The sequence below is a fragment of the Pangasianodon hypophthalmus genome, chromosome 13, assembly GCF_027358585.1.
Source record: "Pangasianodon hypophthalmus isolate fPanHyp1 chromosome 13, fPanHyp1.pri, whole genome shotgun sequence".
In the NCBI taxonomy this organism is placed as follows: Eukaryota; Metazoa; Chordata; class Actinopteri; order Siluriformes; family Pangasiidae; genus Pangasianodon; species Pangasianodon hypophthalmus.
This window is the reverse complement of record NC_069722.1, coordinates 2839397-2864458: the sequence shown is the minus strand read 5'-3', so window position 1 is coordinate 2864458 and position 25062 is coordinate 2839397. Positions and strand designations below refer to the sequence as shown.

The window sequence follows — 25062 nt, the reverse complement described above, 5'->3', positions numbered from 1 at the left end:
GGGAAGTTCATTCCACCACCTTGGTGCCAGAACAGAGAAGAGTCTCGATGCATGCCTTCCTTGTACCCTGAGAGATGGAGGGACCAGTCGAGCAGTGCTAGAGGATCGGAGGGAGCGTGGTGGCGCTCGAGGTGTGATAAGTGCTTTGAGATAAGTGGGTGCTGGTCTGTTTTTGGCTTTGTAGGCGAGCATCAGTGTTTTAAATCTGATGCGGGCAGCTACAGGAAGCCAGTGGAGGGAGCGCAGCAATGGGGTTGTGTGGGAAAATTTAGGAAGGTTGAAAACCAGTCGTGCAGCTGCATTCTGGATCAGTTGCAGAGGACGAATGGCGCTCAGAGGCAGAGCTGCCAGGAGTGAGTTGCAGTAGTCCAGTCTTGAAACGACAAGGGACTGAACAAGCACCTGTGTGGCCTGTGAGGAAAGAAATGGACGAATCCTTCTGATGTTATAAAGGAGAAATCGACAAAGCCCTGACACTGGAGACTCCTTCCAGAATTTTAAATAAACTTGTTACAGAAAATCTTCACTGTATCAACAATTATACTTTTTTTTTTTTTTTTAATTTGTCCATGTTACTATAGAAACAATAACGTATTAGAACAAGTGAATTAAAATACGCTTGGGATTTGCAGCTGCACTACTGTCAGAGCTTCTGTTTTGGAAAATGAATCAACACCTTCTGACCAATCAGAATCCAGAATGTTACAATGTAATTAAACACAGTTAGCTTGTTCTTCTTCAGCAGAGTGTGATTGTGTGTCAGGGCTGATGGGAGTCTCGCGTGAGAAGTTGGGCGTCTGAAGGAAGTGAGACGTGTGAGAATGGCAGACGCTGCAGTCTCATCTCATCGCCTGCCCTCACTCACTCACCCTTTGTTCCCTACATCGACCTTCTCACTTCCTGCCATACTTATCTCGAGTGCTGATCGAGTGCCGCTCTGATTTCAAAACGGGACGTGCATGGTTTTGGCTCGATTCTCGTTCCTCATTAATGCTTTCATGTTTACGCTGCTGATTCAGAAACACTTCACCCAGACGCCGTGGAACAAATACGAGGAGCTGCTTGGTTTAGCTCTATCCAGCACTGACGACGCAGTGCAAGCGCAGGTCTTTGATTGGCATTTGACATTTCGCACTGTTGAAGTTCGTTAGGGTCAAACGCACTGCCAATATGCACTCGTTCACACTCTTGAGCATGTGAACAAGAGAAAGGAAGACCTGAATCACACCTTCAGCCTGCCTGGAAAGTTCACAAGTGTTTTCTCAGACATGTGTGGGTATTTTTATGTTTCTGTGTGTGTATGTGTGTGTATGCGTGTGCCACTTCTCATGACCCTGAGCCCTGACACTCTAATATGAGAGCAAAACCTCCACAGACGCCACCATCTCTGCCACTTCCTGTCCCAGCATGCTCTGCTTCCTGCAGATTCATATCACACCTGGCTGGCACGCTTGACACACTTTCGCCTTTACACTACACGTTAAACACATGACTATATTTAACCTTCTGTTCAGTTCAGGATTTGTTCAGCAGTGTGCTCTTATGTCACAGGTTATTTTAAGTTATTATTCGCAAGGACAAAAAAAACCCCTAAACATCATGTCTGTTTTTCGTGTTCATGACAGAAACTGAAACAAAAACGTATAGTCTCCAGCACTTACACTGGAGACTCCTTCCATAAACTTTAAATTAGCATCACCTCACAGAAAACTTCACCAAGTCACCAGTTATACATGTTTAATCAGCCATCAGGAAGAGTAAACCATTTAACCATCTTGTTCTTGATCTCACCAGAGATATAACATGTTTTGCTGAGATGCTAATATTTTCACTTTGTGCATATGAACGCATATGGAGTTTGAGGCAGAATCAACAGTTAAGAAATGGTACGGTCCGTTGTAGGGGTGTTCAGATGTACTGTACGTGCATATTTCTAATATATCTTAGTGTTTAGGTATTTAGAATGTGTAAGGGTGCTGGTAGCAGTCGTTGTAGTAACACACACTACTTTAATTCACATGTGTACAGATGATTGACAGCTCCGTAGCTTTAGCGCTGAACGTGTCCCAGCTGCAGGCGGTTGCTTAATGAGGGCAGTAAATCGTTGATAGCACTGCGACAACAAAACTGCATTTTACATTCAGAAGTGATTGAGATCCAACATACGGTGTGTACGAAGCTCAGTGAAACATTAATGTTAGGCCTAGGAAATGTCGCCCCTCTCTCTCTCGCTCTCTCTTTCATAGTTCTTTACTCTCTCTCTCTGTGCCTTACCCTCTTTGTCTTTCTCTCTCTTTCCTAATTCAAAAGAATGTGCTTTCTCTCTCTCTCTTGCGCTCTCTCTCTCTCTCTTTTGCTCACTCTCTCGCTTGTTTCCTGTTGTGCAGGCCGACTCGCTTGGCAGATTTACAGCTGGAAGGTCAGAGTTTTACAGCAGCGCCATATAAATCTCGTTCCTCCCTCTCCCTCTGCGCCACTCTCTCTCTCTTTCTCTCCCTCTCCAACTCTGACCCCCACATCCTCACCGCCCTTTCATCTACATACCTGAGAGAGAGAGAGAGAGAGAGAGAGAGAGAGAGAAACAGAGCTAAAGACAGAAAAGAAGGCAGAGAAAGAGGAAGAATGTATGAGAGAGAGAGACAGAAAAAAGAGCGACAGAAAAAGAACACTAAAGACAGAAATAGATTGAACGAGAGGTAGAAGAGAGAGTATGCGAGAGTCTGAGAATATTCTGACAATCTTTACTTTTCATATCATTTCGTGTCTAATATGACTCAGAGTCATGCTGCATTAAAGGGCAAAATCCATTACTCAGTAACAAAAACAAAAAAACATTTCTCCTGATGATACACAAGGACACACTTGGATTTCACAACACATACACATGATTCATCTCGGCCCAGTGCTGTGAGACCTACTGACTGAACATGAGTGATCAGCAAAAGTTTTTCTTTTTTGTTTAGCAATTATTCAAATTATAGAAATTATATTTGACATATCTGTGCTTAAACATTCTCTATGTAGAAATTGCAGATATATACAGGTAGACTTTTCGCCGTATCGCCATACTTGTTGTGGTATCATAGGTGTACGTATCTCTCCTCCTGATACGATACGATGTGCAATATGTCAACAATTCTTTGTGCAGATGACATGTATAAAGTAGATAATGATTTAATAATGAGTGATTTTAAAAAAATTGGGGAGGCACAGTGACTAAACCTCAGGTTATTGGTACATCGGTTCTCTGTACCTTTATCAGAAATACTTGTAGATATTCCAATTATTTATACTTAAAGCACTTTGAGATTTTGTACTTGAAGTGAAAAGTGTGATATAAATGAAGATTATTATTATATTTGATTAGATTTTAATGACTGACTGGTCAAGAGGCCACGCCTCCTGTATTGTAGTGAATAATAATTAACACACACAGCATGTGGATGGTGTGTATTGATGATGGATGGGTTTGTTGCACAGTGGGACAACTCAGCTGTAATTCAGAGTGAATAACTGCACTACGTTCGTACACGTGTGTGTGTGTGTGTGTGTGTGTGTGTGCGTTGCTAGAACACATGCTGTTTAAAAAACACAGTAACCCTGTTATATGGACAGCCTGAAGATCATTGGGATTGCTGGCGATGGTGCCGCATGGGGACCGTGGAGATAGTTTTGGACTGCGGTTCATATGGGCAGTTGTACTGTGATGGCATGGGACTGTGATTGCTGTGGTGGCTTTGGGGCTGCGGTTTCTGTGAGCAGTTTTTGCACTCAGGTCTCCATCAGTGGACAGTGGGTAGGTTCAGCAAAACAGACTTCATGTGAAAACTGTAATCAATTTCCTGGTTACACAATTGCACTAGTTGAACATGTAGTACACAGTTATAGAAGGGAATTATTTATAATCGCACTATCCGGTGTCACCCAGATGAGGATGGGTTCCCTTTTGAGTCTGGTTTCTTCCTCATATCGTCTCAGGGAGTTTTTCCTTGCCACCGTCACCTCTGGCTTGCTCATTAGGGATAAATTCATAAATTTAAAATTTATATCCTGAATTTATATATTTCTGTAAAGCTGCTTTGTGACAATGTCCATTGTTAAAAGCGCTATACAAATCAAATTGAATTGACTTGAATTATATCAGTGCTGTCAGGCAGAGATGCTTTTAATCAATGAGAGAGAAAGAGAGAGAGATAGAGAGAGAGATAGAGAGATCTGGGAGTGGGCATTGCATTTCAGATCAAGCCATACAATCCTGACTTAGCTGGCTAACAGTTCCATAAGCAAGGAATAATACACTCTGTGTAGTGCCCTTGTGGGAAAATAATCAACGACTGGGTGTTGTGATGAAGCAGAGATACTCTTAAAAAAGTTGCAGTTGATTATTTTCCAATAACAGCAAATACTGAAGTGTTTTTTATTCCTCTTATACCACAGCAGTATGCCAGTGATAACTATGTGAGCTGTTACTATAGAAACGATAACGTACCAGAACGGGTGCATTAATATAAACCTGTGATTTGCAGCTGCACTACTGTCAGAGCTGCTGTTCAACACTAATCAACACCTTCTGACCAATCAGAATCGAGAATTTGAAAGAGCTGCAGTGTAAAAGAAGTTAGTGAATATAGCGAGCTAGAGTAGCGTTGGCTAGAAATTAATAACTAAAATATATCGGTGCATTATTTTTATTTACTACGAGAGACCAAAGAAAGCGTCTGCACGGCAAAGCCTGTGGCTAACAGCTTCATAATCAGTTCTGTGAAGCGTGTGTGTGAGAAGAAGTGTGTGAGAGTGTGTCTGTGTTGTCCTGAGGTGACAGCGAGTTTCAGTTCTCATCACTCGGGGTGGTGATGGCACTACAAGGGCACAAACTGCAGAGCAGCAAGAGGAACAGGAAGTGCTCATTGCGTGCGAGACAGAGAGAAGTGGGCTGAGGTTTTACTCTGTGTGTGTGTGACTGTGTCTGTGTGTGTGTGTCTGTGTGTGTGTGGTGGGGGGTTGGGAAGATGAGGAAGACTTGCAAAAACTTTAGCGGGTGTAGTGGATCAGTATTACAATCTTGTATGTCTGTTATTTGAAATAAAAATCATAATACACATAGTAAGACAAGCTTGTTTGTGTGAGTCACTGCTGCTCAATGCTCATGACTAAACCTTTTTCAAAATGGCTGAAAACATTCATGTAGCCACAAAGCTAAAGCAAATGGATCGCTATATGCCGAATCCACGCATTGAACTACGGCCAGTAAGTCCCCCATCGTCTTCCATAAACCTTCCTACACGTTTCTTCATTTTATTCTTCCTCTCTCTCTCTCTCTCTCACTCCCATTTACAGGAATCTTTTTGAGTGTGTGTGTCTCCTGCTAGCGAAGCCTGCTCACGCTAATGCAAAGCGACAGCTAGCCTTCATGCACCACTGCGCCCTACGTCCCAGAATGGACACAAGAGGACTCCATCAGCGAGAGAGAACCGAGAGAAAGAAACGAGGCCGAGGGTTAAAAAAGGAAGTAGAGGGCATGAGAAAAAGTCTGTCTCCATGGAGATAGGGAAGGGAAGAGAGTAGTACGACAACACGATGTGCCAATCGTTCATCGTCTAACATCTGCTGGCGCGACGCCGTGGGAAGATCATAAATCAGCATGGAGTCCAAGCGCACCAACCGCACTCAGGTTTTTATTAATTATCATATCATTTTATAATCAGTAAACATTTGATCCTCGTCAGGGTCACGGTGGACATGGAGACTATCCTGGGAATGCTGGGTACAAGGCAGACGTCCGTCTCACTCACTCACTCACTCTCATTCACTCACTCACTCACTCACTCACTTACTCACTCATTCACTCTCACTCACTCACTCATTCACTCACTCACTCTCACTCACTTACTCACTCATTCACTCTCACTCACTCACTCACTCACTCACTCACTCACTCACTCATTCACTCACTCACTCTCACTCACTCATTCATTCACTCACTCACTGACTCACTCTCACTCACTCACTCACTCACTCATTCACTAACTCTCATTCACTCACTCACTCTCATTCACTCATTCACTCACTCTCACTCACTCACTCACTCACTCATTCACTCACTCTCACTCACTCACTCACTCATTCACTCACTCTCACTCACTCACTCACTCTCACTCACTCACTCTCACTCACTCACTCACTCACTCACTCTCACTCACTCACTCACTCACTCATTCACTCACTCTCACTCACTCACTCACTCACTCATTCACTCACTCACTCTCACTCTCACTCACTCACTCACTCACTCACTCTCACTCACTCACTCACTCACTCTCATTCACTCATTCCCATTCACTCATTCACTCACTCTCACTCAATCACTCACTCACTCGTTCAGTCACACATTCACTCACTCATTCACACACTCTCACTCAAGAAAGAAAAAGCAAAAAAGACACAAAGAAACATAAATAAGAAAGAAAGACAGAAAGGCAAAATGAATGAATGAACAAGAAAAAGCAGGTCCTGGTCTTAGAAAGAAAGAAAGAATGGCAAGCAGAGGAAACAAAAAAGCTAATCCTGGCCCAGAGAGAGAGAATTAGAGAATGCGAAAGAAAGAAAGAAAGAAAGAAAGAAATGAAGGAGTGAAAGGCAGACAGTCAAACAGAAAGAATAACCAAGCAGGTATACTATAGAAATGTTAAGTTTCAGGTTTATTTGTCCTGTGCACAAAATGTCAGTGACAATTGTACACTGAAATCCTTGAAAAAAGCAGTGAGTGAACGAATGAAGTAACAAACGAAAAAAAGCAAGTGCTGGCCCCGAAGGAAGAAAGAAAAAAAAATTAAAGGAGAAAAACGGGAAAGAAAAGAAGCTCTCTGAATAAAAGAGAAAAAAAGTTAACAGCTTTTCCTGTCGATGTTGGAGCGAGCGGGTGGTCTGGCTCTCCGTGTGCATGGAGATGAACTCACTCGCTCACACACACTCCATTTTTCAGAGGTGTAATCACAGAGGAGTGATGGAGCGAAAGAGGAGTGATGTGTCATGAGGGAGGAGGAGAAAAGTGAATCAGGTGTGGCTGCTGGAACTCTGGGTGGATTCAAGACTTTACAATGCGACCCTGTGGACTCATTTAGGCCTGTGTGTGTGTGGGTGTGTGTGTGTGTGTGTGTGCATGTGGGAGAGAGAAGTATTTGAGTAAATCTATGGACCTAACTTTGTAAAGCCCCTTCACAAACATGTGGACATCAGTAAACATACAGTTTGTTCGGATACACTTTGGTCCACCATGTTTAGTGAAATAAACGGAATTCCGGGATTGTCTACACGGAGAATCCCACGTGTGTAGTGACCGTGGAATTCTGACAGTTTCTACTATATAGCATATAGCTCTGAAGAGACGCCACGCCTACCTCTTTGTCTCATCACCTGGCCTCCTCACGCACAGTATTCCCGGGATAGACTCCGGATCCACCACAACCCTGATCTGGATAAAGCGCTTACTGGATCTCAATGAATGAACAAATGAATGAATGATATACACACCCTCTAAGTACACACTTATGTTCTTGTCTAATCAGAATCTCTGAGCTCATTAACTGTGTGTGTGTGTGTGTATGTAAGATCTTTGATCAATAGCTAATTAAAAGGTCAGCAGTGGATTAGCTTAGGCTTTGTAGCATGGAACATCAACCTCAACCTCTATTATACTGTGTGTGTGTGTGTGTGTGTGTGTTTTTTCTGGAAATGCCATATTTATTCTAATCCAAGTGAAATATTTTGTTCAATTCAGAATATTGTACTGAAAGAAAATGCTCACGATGTGAACAGTGACAGCAGACTGTTATTCAATGCTAGCTGGCATTAGCTTGCTAACTTAGCCAACAGTACTCGCTAACAGCGCTACATGTGGTTTTATTTTAATCTATAGCTCATTAGCAGTTAGCATTTTTGACACAGACAGAGAAGCAGCAGCGCAAACAAACACCATGTCACCACTATCTGCAACAGACCCCACCCCCCTTCTGTTCAGTGGTGCATGATGGGACAGGTTAGTGCTAAGTGCTAATGGTAGTGCTTAACCAGCTGTTGTTACTGTACTACATGTTTTTTGTGGCTCTCAGTTATGCTACACTATGAATACATTAATCTGAATGCTCTAAATGAATACAAATACAGATATGAATAGTAGGTGCACTATTTTGTTATTTTTAGAAAGCTTTAGAAAGATTGCCGGGGCATCTGGTTGAGACTAGAGGTGTTCATCGGGACTGGGACACATACATACAGTGTGGTGTGAATATGAAACCTGCGTAAAAAAACACTCATTTACATGAACATGCGGCCCTGTGTGACATATTTACAGCGTTCATTCAGTCATCCTTAGTAGCTGCCTGGTCAGGGTTGCGCTGATTTAAATTAGGCGACTATTTTCTTTATATTTTGGGAAAAAGAACCGACAAATTTGTTAGAAAACATCACGACTAAAATACTAACTGCGCATTATGAACTGGAGTGATGTAGCTGAGGTTGAGGAACTGTCACAGCCAGAATACACACACCATGCTGACACTGAAGACCCAAAGTTTCCAGAGTTTTCCAGAGTTTTCCAGTGTGTAGTGGTAGCGTTCATATAGCAGATAGCAGCATTGTGTTATACACCTAATATAAGTATGTGCTTTGTGACGAAGCTCAACAGCTCAGCGTTTAGAAGAGGCAGCCATCGTGTTCAGCGTTGTGCGCTCGAGCCAGCTCTCATTTAACGAGCTGTAATTTCCACCTAATTAGTGTTCAGGCCTTTAATTGCAGTTTACTGAGCTGTTCGGGTTTATTGGGCTTGTGAATGTGTGTGTGTGTGTGTATATGTGTGTGTGTGTGTATGAGGCCTTGTTATGCCACAGTCAGAGTGTTTTTCCTTCCTCTCGGCTGCTTCGTTGGCAGACGGTGTGGCACAGTACGATGATGAAAAACAAGTTTCTATAATCGGCTCATTGTTAACGTCCAAACGTCCTCGATAACTCCGTGCAGCGATTTCAGTTACGAGTACACTTTACTGATCCTACAAAGAAACCTAAATGTTACAAGAGCATGCAAATAATACAAGGCAACATAAGGAGAATCTAAAAGTAAAAGTAAAGAGAATATAGAAAGAGAACTGTGTAGATTTATACAGATTAATAAAGATAAACAGTGCATTTCAGTGTGGCATGGCTGCAACGTGTTAATGACAGTGAAGTGTGATGCAGCAGGGAATTACATTCACTTCTGACGTGAAGTCAGTGTTTAATTCTTAAAAAGCAACAATGCTCATTCTTTTCCTTTTCTTTTCACTCCTACAGCCTTTCTCTTTTTTTTTCTTCTACGACTCTTCTCTTTACCATTTTTTCTTTTCCTTTCTTCACTCTTCTTTTTTACCATTTTCTACTCACCACATTTATTTTCACATCTTCTTTTCTGTACTTTTCTTTTTCTAATCTCTCTCTCTCTTTTTTTTTTTTTACCATTTTCTCTTCTCTACTTTACTTTTTTCTCTTCTTTTTTCTTCTATGACTTTTCTCTTCTCTTCTTTTCTCTCTCAACATTTATTTTTCCTCTCTTCTTTGCTCATTTGGTTCTGTCTATTGTTATACATCCATCTAATGGGCCTCATTCCACTGCTTCGACTTGGCAGGCAGCCGACCACAGAAAGATGAGAGAGAGAGAGAGAGAGAGAGAGAGAGAAAGAGAGAGAGAGAGAGAGAGAGAGAGAGAGAGAGAGAGAGAGAGAGAAAGACAGAGGGAGAGAGAAAGACACAGAGAGAGAAAGAGAGAGAGAGAGAGAGAGAGAGAGAGACAGAGAGAGGAAAGGGCATTTGAGTTCATTTCTCTAAAGGATATCAGTCATCTCGCTCTCCCAGGCACTTTCACACACACACACACACACACACACACACACACAGCTTCCTCCCTCTTGAACATTTCTCCTGCCTCTAATACACACACATTAAGGTTGCTGCTCCTCCAGTAAAACAACCGTAGGCGTGTTTGTGCGCTCATAAAGTGGCAGCCACAACAGTAAAGCTGGAGTAAGTGTTATCGTAAAGTTAACAGCGACGATGTGTCAAGACTCGGGGAAAAGCTTTATGACGGCTGCCGAAGCGTTTTCAGATGACGTTTAACAAGTTTTCGCACATGATGCTTCTCCACAGGTTGGACATTTTCTCCAGTGGACGACTGCACAGTGTGTCGAACCATCAACCCATCAACTACTGTAGCAATGTGATGTTTATTCCGTTCTATAATGTGTGTGACCATGTTGACCAGTCACATGCTCCAGAGGAGTGTGTGTGTGTGTGTGTGTTTAGATATATCGCAGCAATCACACCATCTCATGAATTCAAAACAATATAAATCAGGCTGATCTTTAGCCATGAACAAGTTCAGTGGTGGGAGTTGAATATATCATAAAGTTCATCACAACCATAACATAGAGTAATATAATCACAATAAGAGGTTTTTCTTTTATATGTATTAGAGATGGCTCTGATTCCATACTCGGTATCGTTGTCTGGCTGATACCAGCAAAAAATGGTGGATCAGATATCAGAGAAAAACCATAAAAATTGGAATTGAATTTGAAGAAAGAGATTTGACTGTTTTTTCTTTTCTTCAGATTGATTTGATTATATTTATACTTTATTCTTTATTGTATTTACAATGTGATTTTTGTGTGAAAGAGTTTCACTGTAAAGTGCTTCAGGTAAAAAAAAAAAATTGAAAGCTCAGTAAGTTTTAAAGAAAGCAATAGCGGATGGGTATCAGCTGATACTCGAGGTTTCAGTCTGAGTATCGGAAAAGAAAGAGTGGTATCGTGCTATCGCTAATATGTAGTCCTAGCAGGCAAAATTTGTACACACTTAAATTTGTCAAAGCTCCTAAATAGCCGTCTGTAACCCTGCGTTCATGCTACAGTCATTTTCTTCCCCTCACATTGCTCAAACTGCTACATTTGTCGCTCGCTGTCATGTTTCATAGCAAGCGCAATGGCCGTCTTCACATGCGGGATCTATTTATTTTGCAACTTTGAATATGAAAATTAAACAAATACTTTTCGAATAATTAACAGACGACTTGGCAGCTTGAAGAGGCATACTGTTCATCACACACCCCCGAGTTTCCCCCGAGTAGCAGGACATAATATTAGCTAATGTTCTAACAGGACAAAATATTAGCTAATGTACTAACAGGACAAAATGTTAGCTAATGTTCTAGCATGCCATAATATTAGCTAATGTTCTAGCACACCATAATATTAGCTGATGTTCTAGCACGCCATAATATTAGCTAAGGTTCTAGCACGCCATAATATTAGCTGATGTTCTAGCACGCCATAATATTAGCTAATGTTCTAGCACGCCATAATATTAGCTAATGTTCTAGCACGCCATAATATTAGCTAAGGTTCTAGCACGCCATAATATTAGCTGATGTTCTAGCACGCCATAATATTAGCTGATGTTCTAGCACGCCATAATATTAGCTAATATTCTAGTAAGACATGATATTAGCTAATGTTCTAGCAGGACAAAATGTTAGTTAATATTTTAGCAGGACAAGATATTAGCTAATGTTCTAGCAGGACATGATATTAGCTAATGTTCTAGCACGCCATAATATTAGCTGACGTTCTAGCATGCCATAATATTAGCTAATGTTCTAGCACGCCATAATATTAGCTAATGTTCTAGTAAGACATGATATTAGCTAATGTTCTAGCAGGACAAAATGTTAGTTAATATTTTAGCAGGACAAGATATTAGCTAATGTTCTAGCAGGACATGATATTAGCTAATGTTCTAGCAGGACAAAATATTAGCTAATGTTCTAGCAGGACAAAATATTAGCTAATGTTCTAGCAGGAAATTTCAGTAAACATTCACACACAGCTCAGGTCTTATTCACATGCAAAAAAGAGAGAACAAAAAATCAGATATATCACAAAATATCACAGTTGTGCATCATATATGTCACAAAATATCACAGTTGTGCATCATATATGTCACAAAATATCACAGTTGTGCATCAAGGCCCACGATGTAAATGCAGCCTATGTTTATTTTGTCATTTACATGATGAATAAATGCATCTGCAAAATGCATTCAGCTAAAAATAGCAAATTTGTTACCAGTGGGATCACAGTGGTTGTAGAAGCTTTGTAGAATTAACAGGAAAATCAGACATGAGTGTTTAGATGCGAGTCAAATGACCAGACATCAGATATGCTTCAGATATGAATGTGTGATACTAGATGTGAAAAAATCCAATCTGACCTGTTTGGACAAAGGCAAAAATATCCGACTTGTGTCAGAAGTCAGGGAAAAAATCGGAATTGGTTGGCAATGTAAATGCAGCCGTGTGCAAACCTACTGTATATAACTGCTGTTCATGTGCTCCTTCACAGTATGATAAAGTGTGTTTCTAAAATAAACATGTGCAATCTGTGGGAACTTGTGTAATTAAGTCTTACAAGCATGGAGAATATTTATTCATGACAAACAAATGTCAAAAAAAAAAAAAAAAAAACCAAAGTGAGGCTGTACTATAGCAAATAACCGAACTAACGGTTAATTTCCATGTGAAATCAGATAACATCAGGTTTATTAATAACAGTTGCATGAATGCTGTCAGGTGGAAATGATGTGAAAGAAAACATTTCCACAGTCTCTCTCTCTTTCAGCATCATAGGTGTGAATGCGTGGTGAGTCTGATACGAAACTATCTTTACCGCAGGACTAATGTGTCATTATTACAAGGAACTCAATATTTTGAGATCCTGGGACAAGAAACTTAAAGTGAAACTTCTAACTTGATAGGTTTATCTATCTGTATCATTTCAAGTTATTTTGATTTCAAATGACAGAAATGAACTTCCAGTAAAGTTATATCTGCCTTATCAATTTACGCAAATTGTACGAGCAAACTAGCTGTGTAACACAATACCTCTATCTGTATCTGTTCAATGCATCAAATAGCTATATCTGTAAATTTGGATTTAAACCAGAAGTAGGTGTGGCATCTTTTTGAAATGCTGCTCAGGCTGCGTCACAGAGCTGCGTAACACGCTTGGAGGAAAGTGCTATTTGTCCTCTTCTGCATACATAAGCCCACAGACGCCTACAAATGCCTGCTGTGATTGACAGGAGAGAGAGAGAGTATGCCCCTCCCACCCAGAGAACACAGCCAGATTTGCTCTCTTGACTCCTGGCCACAGACGGATGTGGCGTCTTTGGAATTTGAACTCTCGATCTGCCGACAATAAGGTAAACGCTTTTCTTTTGTGTCCTCGGGAGCCTTTTTTATTCCTGAATTAAACATGAGTCCTACCACTCTACCCACGTAATACTGGAAAGTTCATAATTAATCCCACTCATGCAGCTATTAGTTTAGTTTTTAAATGCTCATGATATTTCCTGACAAATTTAGTTGCTTCTATTTCCCAAAATATAAACAGACTTGTAGCCTGATCTTCCCTGACCAGGCAGATACTAAGGATAACTGAATGAACGAATGTGGAAATGCATCGTGCAGCAGCGCACGTTCACGTGAATTACTGTGGTCTTTCTTTCTTTTTCCCTCAAGCTTCATATCTGACTTGACCTCTTTGTTGCATTCCTAGTTGCTTGTTGCACTCCTCTGATTTCCACCAGATGGCCCGTATCTGTTCATTCTTAATAATGTAAAGTATGTTTGTGAAAGCAAAGCGCACTGCATGGACCTTACACTTTCAGCCAGAAATGCGTGATACAAATTGCGTATCTCTTAAGGCGGATACGACAGAGTCAGTGCTGCTTTGCTCATGTGAAATGCACAATCCTCAGTCTGTGTGCGTTTTTACACAAATCAGAGCCTGAGAGTGCAACCCCACACCAGACGTATAGATCATCTCTGTCTCTCCCTTAGCAGCTAAAGGGTTAACGCCGACCACTGCCCACATCTGGGAGTCATTTAAGACATTCCATACAGCTTACCACATGCGCTTAGACAGTCCGAACCCCACAAAGCCCATTTCACCGTCCGGCGCTGGAAAAACGACTTCTCAGAGAGTGCAGTTGAGATAATTAAACAGCGTTCAAGCTTTTTACAGCTTGGCCCTGCTTCGTCTTTGAAGTAGCATGACGCTAAATGGTGCTAACTCTTTCCCAGCCTGAGATAGGATCTCCACAGGCTGCATGTTCCCAGCTCATTTCCCCCGGTCAAGCCTCGTGACCCGTCAAAAACACAACCGGCTTTCGGCCTCTCCGGAGCGCAAAACAAAAGGCAAACCCGGGCTAAGCTGCAATTAAACAAGGGCAACAAAGATCAAGTTCACTCAAGCGAGTGCTCTAAAGCCCCTGTGGAAATCCCTTCATGGACCTCGACATTCCAGCAGAGGTTCTTAATTTTGCCAAGCTCACGCAATAACGAGAAACACCAAGCACACAGAGATAGCACAGGGTGAGCATGTTAGCATTACCACACACCAGCTCCTTATTAGTTTCCCATGAAGAAGATCATAGAAATAACACACGAACCACTTCATGCAATTACTTCAGCTGTGGTTGACCTCGGAGTCACACAATAGCGCTGATGAATTAAACATGACCGTACAACACGGCCGAGAGAAATCTACTCAGTCTGTCCGGCCTTCACAGGACAGCGCAATTAGACTCAGTTATACTCAGTTAGAGCACATTGCTGTTGAATTCTGCATTCTGATTGGTCAGAAGGTGTGGATTAATTTGTGCAGCTGCAAATCGCAGGTTTATATTAATGCGCTCGTCCTAATACATTATTGTTTCTATAGTAACAGCTCATATAGAGGGACTTATACAGCTCCACGTGAGCGTATTTAAAAACGTGTCACCATCAATATGGTGACATTTATTGAACATTTATGGAAGGAGTCTCCAGTGTTGGAGCGTTGTAAAAGTCAGAGGTAAAGCTGTGTTTTTTTGTGTGTGTGTATAATAGCTGTCAGATCAATAGCCTGAGACGCCTGAGCTTCTGTCACGGTGATGAAATAGTCATCGTCATTCTTTGCAACGTGATGTTTATACACTCTAGCGTGGCTAATCTACCTTTATAGATTAGCCTTATAACCGTGGTTTCCTCTTATCCTATCGTATACAACCTCTCATTAAATGTGTATAAAGACATTCTGAAGAAAAATAAAGCTTGGAAGGAAGTAGAAGAGATGGTTTGTGCCTCAGGCGAGTGTAAATAGCTAATACAGTTAGCTTGCTTTGCTAATCTGCCAATGTAGCTAGTACAGAGCGGAGCTAAACATGCAAATCAAACTTAAATCCATTTTAAACAAAAGTGGTGTGTATAAATAGTATTGGTGTTGGCTGTGCATTTTGACTACTACCGCTTCTTATTAGAATGATTTTTTAAAAATGCTGGCCAGGCCACGCCCACAAGCAACACCAGCAGTTTACAGCATAGGATTAGGGTGTGGAGGAAGCAATGAACTGCCGTGGAGGATCAGGAAACACAGTTCCTAAACACTTTGTGAGACTCTATCCTAGAAATAATTGATCATATCATAATTTATTTAAAATAATTCAAATAATTTACATTGATAGTTAAGTAAAGATAACACCCAATCTGATCATACAGGACCCTGGCTGAAAACCAAGCAATAATTTCATCAACAAACTGTTTCTCCAGCAAACTCATCAGGACTGGACTGGACACGACTGTAAACACGTGCCGCTCACACAGCCGATCTGGACAGGACAGGACAGTGCTGTGTTGTGTTGTGTTGTGTGGACAGCGCCACTGCCGCTTTCTCACATGTGCTTCATGCTGAGGCATACGAACTACATTTCCACACTAAACAAGGCGTCATGCCAAAGCTTCTGAGCGTAAGACCTCCATGTGACTAACAGATACAGTTACACACCACTGTCACAATCACTATATTAATACGGAATATGGGTTTTCCCTGTGTGTCTCCCTGCACTGATCAGCTGACCTGACTCATAAGCTCATTAACACACACTTCACAAGGTTAAACTGGGTGTGACAGAGCAGGAAACACACTGCTGTATGCACTACAGGGGGAATAAACGAGCAGAACATTGCTCTTTTATGATAATAATAATAATAATAATAATAATAATAATAATAAAGAAGAATTACTAACATTATCATTATCACTATGAGCAAATTATACACTGAGCTGGAAAAAAGTAAAACAATAAATAATGTAAATATATAAAAATAACAGAAACAAAATATAATACATACAAATAATGTGAATCTTCTTCTTCTTCTTCTTCTTAATATTATTATTAGAATTATTATTATAATTTTAGTCGCACTGTGTTATTTTTATACAAGTGGGTTTTTTTTTTAATAATATTGCATTTGTAATAAATAGTAGTAGTAAAATATTACCTGTAAATAACTGTAAATAATTTGTAAAATAATACCAAATCAATAATCATAAAATATATTATTGTTATTTATTTCTGACTTGTTGATTTTCGGGTTAATGTGTACAATATGTATAATAATAATAATAATAATAATAATAATAAGTTGCTATTATTTTAATCTGCAAATTATAAAGTCTGAAACAAAAAAGAGTAAAAAGTAAAATAATATAATTGTATCAAATATAAGAAAAATGAATTCTTATTCTTATTATTATCACCGTTACTAAAATAGCACCCCTGACCTGAAGTGACTCAGTGGGCGGAGCCTGTGGCTTTGTGGGCGGGGCGTTGTGGGGGTTCCACCAGTGATCACATGACCGCAATGGCCGCCGCTGTGCTCGCTGGCTCAGAGCTCGCGCTCCGCTTCGGTAGGATGCAGCAGTGGGCTCGTGGCTGCTCCTGATCTGCTCACATAGCGCGTGCTTTCGAGCCTCTGAGTGAAATTAAGGGAACATTCTGCAGCTTGCTCGACCGGAGAGTTTATTAAAATCATAAAGGGGCGGAAAGAGAAGAAAAATAAAGAGCATTGTGACAGAAAACTTGGGAGAGGGAGCGACGCGACGCAGCGGGAGGAGGAGGAGGAGGAGGAGGAGCCAACAGGTAATCATCCTTTCACAATAATACAATACAGTATGGTCAACACACACACACACACACACACACACATGCATACACATGCATACACACACATGCATGCACGCGAGATTAATCGGGTTAAAACAAGCCTGTGGAAGATCCCACTTCCGTTGATTTGTTCTCTGAACTTGCCCAGTGCTTAGGTTTTTTGTGTAATAGTTTAAACAGCTGGTTTGTTTTGTATCTTCATTACTCAAGTTGCGCTGCTGGATGCATGCTGTAAATCAGCCCACAGGGTTGCCAGATTGTGCAGGATCCCGTGTTAGGCTGGTTGCCAAATCTCCATATTGGATAGTGGCCAAAAAAAAAAAAAAATTGGGGATATCCTTCCAAACAGGACATTTCCCCAAGGTTAGTATTTGCGTCCCTCTATGTTGGTTATTTTATGAACCATTTCATAACATTCAGGAAACATTCTCTGAATCGGAATGCGTAGCATGAACGCTATGTAAGAAATAGCACATGGGTTGTGCTGTTCTCTCTCTCTCTCTCTCTCACACACACACAAACACACACAGACATACACACACAGACATACACGAGACACATGAATGCTGCGTCACAACACACTCGGAGGAAAGCGCTATCTACCTCCTTCTGCATGCATGAGCTCACAGAAGCTCATTATTGGCTAGTGTAACTGTGATTGACAGGCGAGTATGCCCCTCCCACCCTGAAAGCACAGCTCTCTTGGACTCCAGGCCACGGTTGGCCGCGGCATCATGGGTATTTGACTCCAGAAGGCAGGACGCATGCTTTTTTAAAAAATTTTTTTAATTTTTAAAAAAAAATTTTTATTGCACCACTCGGGAGCCCTTGTGTTATGCTGTTACAGAATAATAATCCACGCTGAGGTGGTGTGATATGCCAATGATTACAAAGTTTAATATATTATTTATGAATGTCACTTTTTACTGTTTATAAATGCATTAAATTCATTTTATGAAACAATCGAGAAACTGTTTAGTTCTTGTTCTTACTTACTTTATATAAACAGTTGCTCTGTTGTTGTCTCTCTTTTAAAGTTAATAAGATCAAATACGCAGCTTTTTGTGTTACGGGAAAAACTGGGAAGTGTAAACGCTTCTGTCCTGACCGTCACAGAGCGCTGACACTGGAGACTCCTTCCGTAAATGTTGCATAAACACACAAAACTTCACCATATCAACGACTGCATGTTTTTCTTTGTTAAATAACAAGACGTTTTTAAAATGTATCTTGGATTATGTGGAGTTTCTGCCCTACAGATACTTGTGTTGTTACTATAGAAACGCTAACGTATTAATATAATCCTGTGATTTATGTTGCAGCCAGAGCTACTGTCAGAGCCGTGCTCTTATAGAAAACTAATCCAGCCGTCTGATTCGAGAATTCATCAGCGTAGCAGTGTATATATTTTACAGAAACTTTCCTGGAAAACCAAAAGGGAACTATAAAAAAGATTTGTCCTTAGAATGTTTCTGGAACCAGAAACGCCCGAAGAAAGACTTATAACCGTGGCGTCATCTCACTGACCTCTCTTTAACCGTGTAGAGACTTTACAAAGAAAAATAACGCTTGGAAGGAAGTAGAAGGGGTCCTTAGTGTCTCTAATCTAAAGATAATCCGGCAACGAAGCCGAGCACGCCAATCCAACGACCGAATGTTCACACTGATTCGTGCGTTATTGAATTTGTGTTTAACTATTTAGCTTTAGAAGTTATTTATAGCTACTGTTGTTTCTCGCCGGAGGAAAAAAACCCACTGGACAGGCCACGCCCACAAGGGACATGAGTGACTTTGCGTGCTAATATCAGTGTAGGATAATCCTGTCCTGGCTGTTATTCAGCAGATTAATAGCCTCATTGATGGTGTAGCTGAATGAAGTGTGCGATCATGCGTCATGAGGTTTAGGACAAAAGCTCAGTAGTTAAAGGGAAGTTCCCTCGGGCCTGATGGAGCTCATTTGAAGAGGAATGAGTGCATCATTGGAAGTTTGCTTCCTCAAAACACTTCTGCATGCCTGTCTAATATGCGCATTACTCACACTCACGCACACACACACACACACACAGAGTGCTTCACATCTGATAAGACACTTGTGGAAACTGACTGTGTGAGGTGGATGGAAAGTTGTTTAAATGTCATACGAGTACTTATTTTAGTAAGTGTGCTGATTTGTGTGTGAGTGTGTGTGTGAGTGTGTGTTTTTGAAGCTTGAGGTTGAGATTCCTGTCTCAGCAGTTTATTGCTCTAGTCACTGGAAGGTTGTGAGTTTAAATCCTCAGCACTGCCACGGAATGTAGTTTAACTGCAGTACGCTTTGTTTTTGCGCTTCTTTTCACGTGCCGAGCCACGTCACGCCGCGGTTCTTGTCATGCACACGCAGTGTGGACTCATAACTGAAAATCATCTTCTCTATATTCTGTGGCTTTTGCAAGATCGTATTCTGCATGGATTATGTGGAAGACGTTGTATCCTCACGTAAAAATTTTCACACTGGAATAAGAGTTTGGATAAAATCTGTAGATGGAGAAGAATTACCGCCAGTCTACTGCCCACTACTGTTACCTACTGATCCCAGCATCATCATCATCATCATCATCATCGTGTTATTGATGAAGAGCTGTGTTTATATGTGTGTGTATCATTTTTATAGTTTTTACAGCCTGGTTTTCAAAAAAATTCCCATCCACACAAACACAGTTTTCGAAAATGTCTCGAAAGTTTGGGAACACTCAGATGAGCGCTCCAGTCCACTAGGAGGCGATAGCACGTCTTAATTTCTTACGTCAGCGCAGCTCGAGAATAATGTTAAGATCATGTGTATTGAGTGTTTTGAGAGAAGGTAAAGTAGAGCATTTATCATATTCTGTTGCTTCCGCATGATGGTGTGATGATAAACCAAAAAAAAAAGTGAAATTAAATCTCAAACATGTTCTCAAATAGGAATTTACGGAAAACAAATGAACAACCTGGTCAGCAGTCGTGATAAATAAGTCGTAGAACATTCGTAACACACGCATGTGCAAGCTCATCTGTGTTGTTTTTTTTCCTGTGTACCTAAAAAAAAAACTGAAATCGGAGAAACTTGAAAAAATTTCTCCACCTTTGAAGACTCTTTTTCACCAGCGTGAATAAAAACAGCGTTTTTAAATTGAGCATGTATTAATGAAGTCGTTTGTGTTGTCCGTGTTTACGGGTGGACTGAAGAAAAATCATTCAAGCTCACGTGGACGCTCACGTGGACGCTCACGTGGACGCTCACGTGGACGCTCACGTGGACGCTCACGTGGACGCTCACGTGGACGCTTGGACCTTTAAAGCAAAAGTTGCCGACTTTACCAACAATCAGCTGCAGATATTTTTTCCTTTTAGCTCAAATGTAGTCGATCCGAGCGACATGGGTTTAGTGTTGAATTATGTTTCTTTAGTCTTACACTTGAATTATATCGTAAACATTCTGATCTCATCTCTCCATTCCTCTCCTCAGTCCTTCTCAGGAGAGAAAGAAAGACGGAAAGATGGATTTGAGAGTGAGAGAGAGAGAGAGAGAGAGAGAGAGAGAGAGAGAGAGAGGAAAAGAGAATGAAAATGAGAGTGCTGAATCCCCAGTGCATTGTGGGTAGGGGAAATGGAATTTTCTCGTTTTAAGAGGAGGTTTTTATCGTTAATAATTTCTGCCTTTCACACACGCACGCGCACACACACACACACACACACACACACACACACACACACACTGCACTGCTACTCTGGATGGTAATGTGGATGTGAACACACTCTGTTCATGCAGTTAAAGTCTTTCAGCAGGTGTGTGTGCTGTAATGACCCAGATTCAGTCCTCATCCACACACACACACACACACAACACACACACACCCACACACACACTGGAACTTTCTGTCTTCATCTGCTGAAAACGCATAATTGTTAGCAACACTCTCGAGAGCAGGATAAATTGTGTAAATGTCGTTGTTTTCACATTGTGATGCGGAACGATGGTGACATCAGAAAACGCCGTGACGTCCATCGTCTTTTGATTGGCTCCTCGTTGTCACATGATTTAAGGACAATTCCTTAAAGTAAGGAATAAAATACGACGGGTGGTGTGATGAAGCTCTGTTCTCGCAGTGAAGTTGATTATTTTCCTTTAACATTACTCTTTTTACGACAGTGATTTGCCAACGCTAACAATTCAGTTATTAAAGAACGACACTTTTGTTTGTTTATAGTTACTTTTAATGTTGTGGAACATCTGCGAAAAAAAGTTCCTGTTCTCGCTTACATTACAGCAGCTATAAACTCTCTTTCTCTCACCAGCCTCTCGTTATTCTTAAAAAAAAAAAAAACAAAAACGCAGCTTGTCATGTTACCGATAAACATTAAAGCGTAAACTCCTCCTTTGTGAAGATGTCAGAAAACGTAAAGTTACAGCTTTACCTCTGACTGTTACGAAGCTCTGACACTGGAGACTCCTTCCATAAATGTGAAATAACCATCTCCTTACAGAAAACGGAGCTGTTGCTATAGAAACGATAACGTATTAGAACGTAATATAAACCTGTGACTGCTGTCAGAGCTGCTGTTACAAAACGTTTCGCAACACTTTCTGACCAATCAGGAAGGTTTCTGATAAGGGATTGTGTGAAAAAATGTGAATTTTTATTAGAAATAAATGTGAAACCTCTCATATAGTTTTTAACTTGTTATCTGGAATGTTTTATACTGAAGTCTTTTTTATTATTTAAAATGTCTCCTATTTAAGTGTTTTTATCTATCTATCTAGCTATCTATCAATCACCTTGCTCAGATTCCAGTATTCAGCAGTAATATAAAATGATTTAAAACCACCAGCATGAATAAAAACTGTTTATTTGAATCAGGAGACATTTTTCTTTTGGTACTCACCCAGAACAGAACATCTGTAGATCCTTAATAAGCCTTAATTTGTCTGTTTAGGAATTAAAGCTCCTAAGAAGTATTAAATTGCCTTACATTCGTTTTTACACGTTTTTAATGGTAGGATTTTTAGGTTGTTCCTGCAGTGCTGTAATTTGTTTTAGTTATTTATTTTTTTAGTTCTGTCATTTAATCTCATTTTGAAAACATTTCAAAGCACAAGGATGAGACGTGTGGTTTGTGTTGTACTAATACTCAAAAAAAAAAAAAAACTGAAGGATTTCATGTGTGAGGTCTGGGCGCGAATGGAGAACAAATCTAAAGGAATCTGTAAAGCCCATGAGTGATTTTTTTTTTCTTATCGCACGATGATTAACAGTTCCGAGGCTCAGCCGAAGCCTTCGTCATGATTGCGTGTGTAAATCTGATAATATGCAGTGAGTGTCACCACACGCTCACCTCAGACGTGATTTACAGCTTCTCAGCGTGCACTGTTTTTTTTTCCTAACCGGTCTCTCTGCGATATTAGAGCGTCAGGCCTGACAATCCATCACACGTTTGAAAGCAGCGTCTGTGCAGAAGCACCGCAGGCAGAAACGTGACACGGAGGACTCATTCTGTCACGGAATCCAGGAAGGGCTAATTGTGTAATCACGAAAGGAAAATTGACCCCCTCTTCGCCACGGTCCCTCGGGGTGGACGTGATGAAACGTAGCTGTTTGGGCAGAAAACGGGACGGGTGGACAATTGATACGTGAACTCTCATCTCATGAAGTGTTCAGTAATTATGCGGTGTGTTAGATCAGCTCTGATGGAGCAAAGAAAAGTGCACATCACCAGAACATGACTGAAGAAATTGCTTAAGAATTTGCGTACAGCTGTGACAGTAGCGCAGCTGCAAATCACAAGTTTATATTAATGTGCTCGTTGTAATGCGTTATCGTTTCTATAGCAACAGCTCATTCACTGGGACGTGTGCGGTGGACGATCTGCATAAACTGATTAAAAAAACATCTGTAATCATTGATACGGTGAAGTTTTCTTTAAGGAGAGGTTTATTTAACATTTACGGAAGGAGTCTCCAGTGTCAGTGCTTTGTTACAGTCAGAGGTAAAGCTTATTTTTTTGCAGTTTGTCTGTTATATTACAAGCTGTGAACAACTGTTTATAGCTGCTACAATGTAAACTGTATGTACTTTACTAAATAAAAAAATTTATTTGAGGAATTAAACGCTTCACGTTGTGGTGTAGGAGGGATAAAACGCTTCAGGGTGTGGTGTAGGAGGGATAAAACGCTTCAGGGTGTGGTGTAGGAGGAATAAAACGCTTCAGGTTGTGATATATGAGGAATAAAACGCTTCAGGGTGTGGTGTAGGAGGAATAAAACGCTTCAGGGTGTGGTGTAGGAGGAATAAAACGCTTCAGGGTGTGGTGTAGGAGGAATAAAACGCTTCAGGGTGTGGTGTAGGAGGAATAAAACGCTTCAGGGTGTGGTGTAGGAGGAATAAAACGCTTCAGGGTGTGGTGTAGGAGGAATAAAACGCTTCAGGGTGTGGTGTAGGAGGAATAAAACGCTTCAGGGTGTGGTGTAGGAGGAATAAAACGCTTCAGGGTGTGGTGTAGGAGGAATAAAACGCTTCAGGGTGTGGTGTAGGAGGAATAAAACGCTTCAGGGTGTGGTGTAGGAGGAATAAAACGCTTCAGGGTGTGGTGTAGGAGGAATAAAACGCTTCAGGGTGTGGTGTAGGAGGAATAAAACGCTTCAGGGTGTGGTGTAGGAGGAATAAAACGCTTCAGGGTGTGGTGTAGGAGGAATAAAACGCTTCAGGGTGTGGTGTAGGAGGAATAAAACGCTTCAGGGTGTGGTGTAGGAGGAATAAAACGCTTCAGGGTGTGGTGTAGGAGGAATAAAACGCTTCAGGGTGTGGTGTAGGAGGAATAAAACGCTTCAGGGTGTGGTGTAGGAGGAATAAAACGCTTCAGGTTGTGATATATGAGGAATAAAACGCTTCAGGGTGTGGTGTATGAGGAATAAAACGCTTCAGGGTGTGGTGTAGGAGGAATAAAACGCTTCAGGGTGTGGTGTATGAGGAATAAAACGCTTCAGGGTGTGGTGTAGGAGGGATAAAACGCTTCAGGGTGTGGTGTAGGAGGAATAAAACGCTTCAGGGTGTGGTGTAGGAGGAATAAAACGCTTCAGGGTGTGGTGTAGGAGGAATAAAACGCTTCAGGGTGTGGTGTAGGAGGAATAAAACGCTTCAGGTTGTGATATATGAGGAATAAAACGCTTCAGGTTGTGGTGTAGGAGGAATAAAACGCTTCAGGGTGTGGTGTAGGAGGAATAAAACGCTTCAGGGTGTGGTGTAGGAGGAATAAAACGCTTCAGGGTGTGGTGTAGGAGGAATAAAACGCTTCAGGGTGTGGTGTAGGAGGAATAAAACGCTTCAGGGTGTGGTGTAGGAGGAATAAAACGCTTCAGGGTGTGGTGTAGGAGGAATAAAACGCTTCAGGGTGTGGTGTAGGAGGAATAAAACGCTTCAGGGTGTGGTGTAGGAGGAATAAAACGCTTCAGGGTGTGGTGTAGGAGGAATAAAACGCTTCAGGGTGTGGTGTAGGAGGAATAAAACGCTTCAGGGTGTGGTGTAGGAGGAATAAAACGCTTCAGGTTGTGATATATGAGGAATAAAACGCTTCAGGGTGTGGTGTAGGAGGAATAAAACGCTTCAGGGTGTGGTGTAGGAGGAATAAAACGCTTCAGGGTGTGGTGTAGGAGGAATAAAACGCTTCAGGGTGTGGTGTAGGAGGAATAAAACGCTTCAGGTTGTGATATATGAGGAATAAAACGCTTCAGGGTGTGGTGTATGAGGAATAAAACGCTTCAGGGTGTGGTGTAGGAGGAATAAAACGCTTCAGGGTGTGGTGTATGAGGAATAAAACGCTTCAGGGTGTGGTGTAGGAGGGATAAAACGCTTCAGGGTGTGGTGTAGGAGGAATAAAACGCTTCAGGACATGCCGTTTATAGGAATGTAATGACCTTCAGTGTGTAACAGTGACTCTGCTTCATCACACCACCTTGTTATTGATTATTTTCTTACAAGAG

At 41.2% G+C, this 25062-nt stretch overlaps 1 protein-coding gene across 2 annotated transcripts in view; it reads left to right on the top strand.

Annotated features, from left to right (window-relative positions):
* The first annotated feature begins 16758 nt into the window (after positions 1-16758).
* Positions 16759-25062, top strand: part of rarab (retinoic acid receptor, alpha b) — a 98620-nt gene continuing 90316 nt past the window's right edge. For both annotated transcript variants that reach the window (XM_053239087.1, XM_053239086.1), the window contains exon 1: positions 16759-17045. The gene's annotated coding sequence lies outside the window, so the exon portion shown is untranslated. The remainder of the gene's footprint in view (positions 17046-25062) is intronic.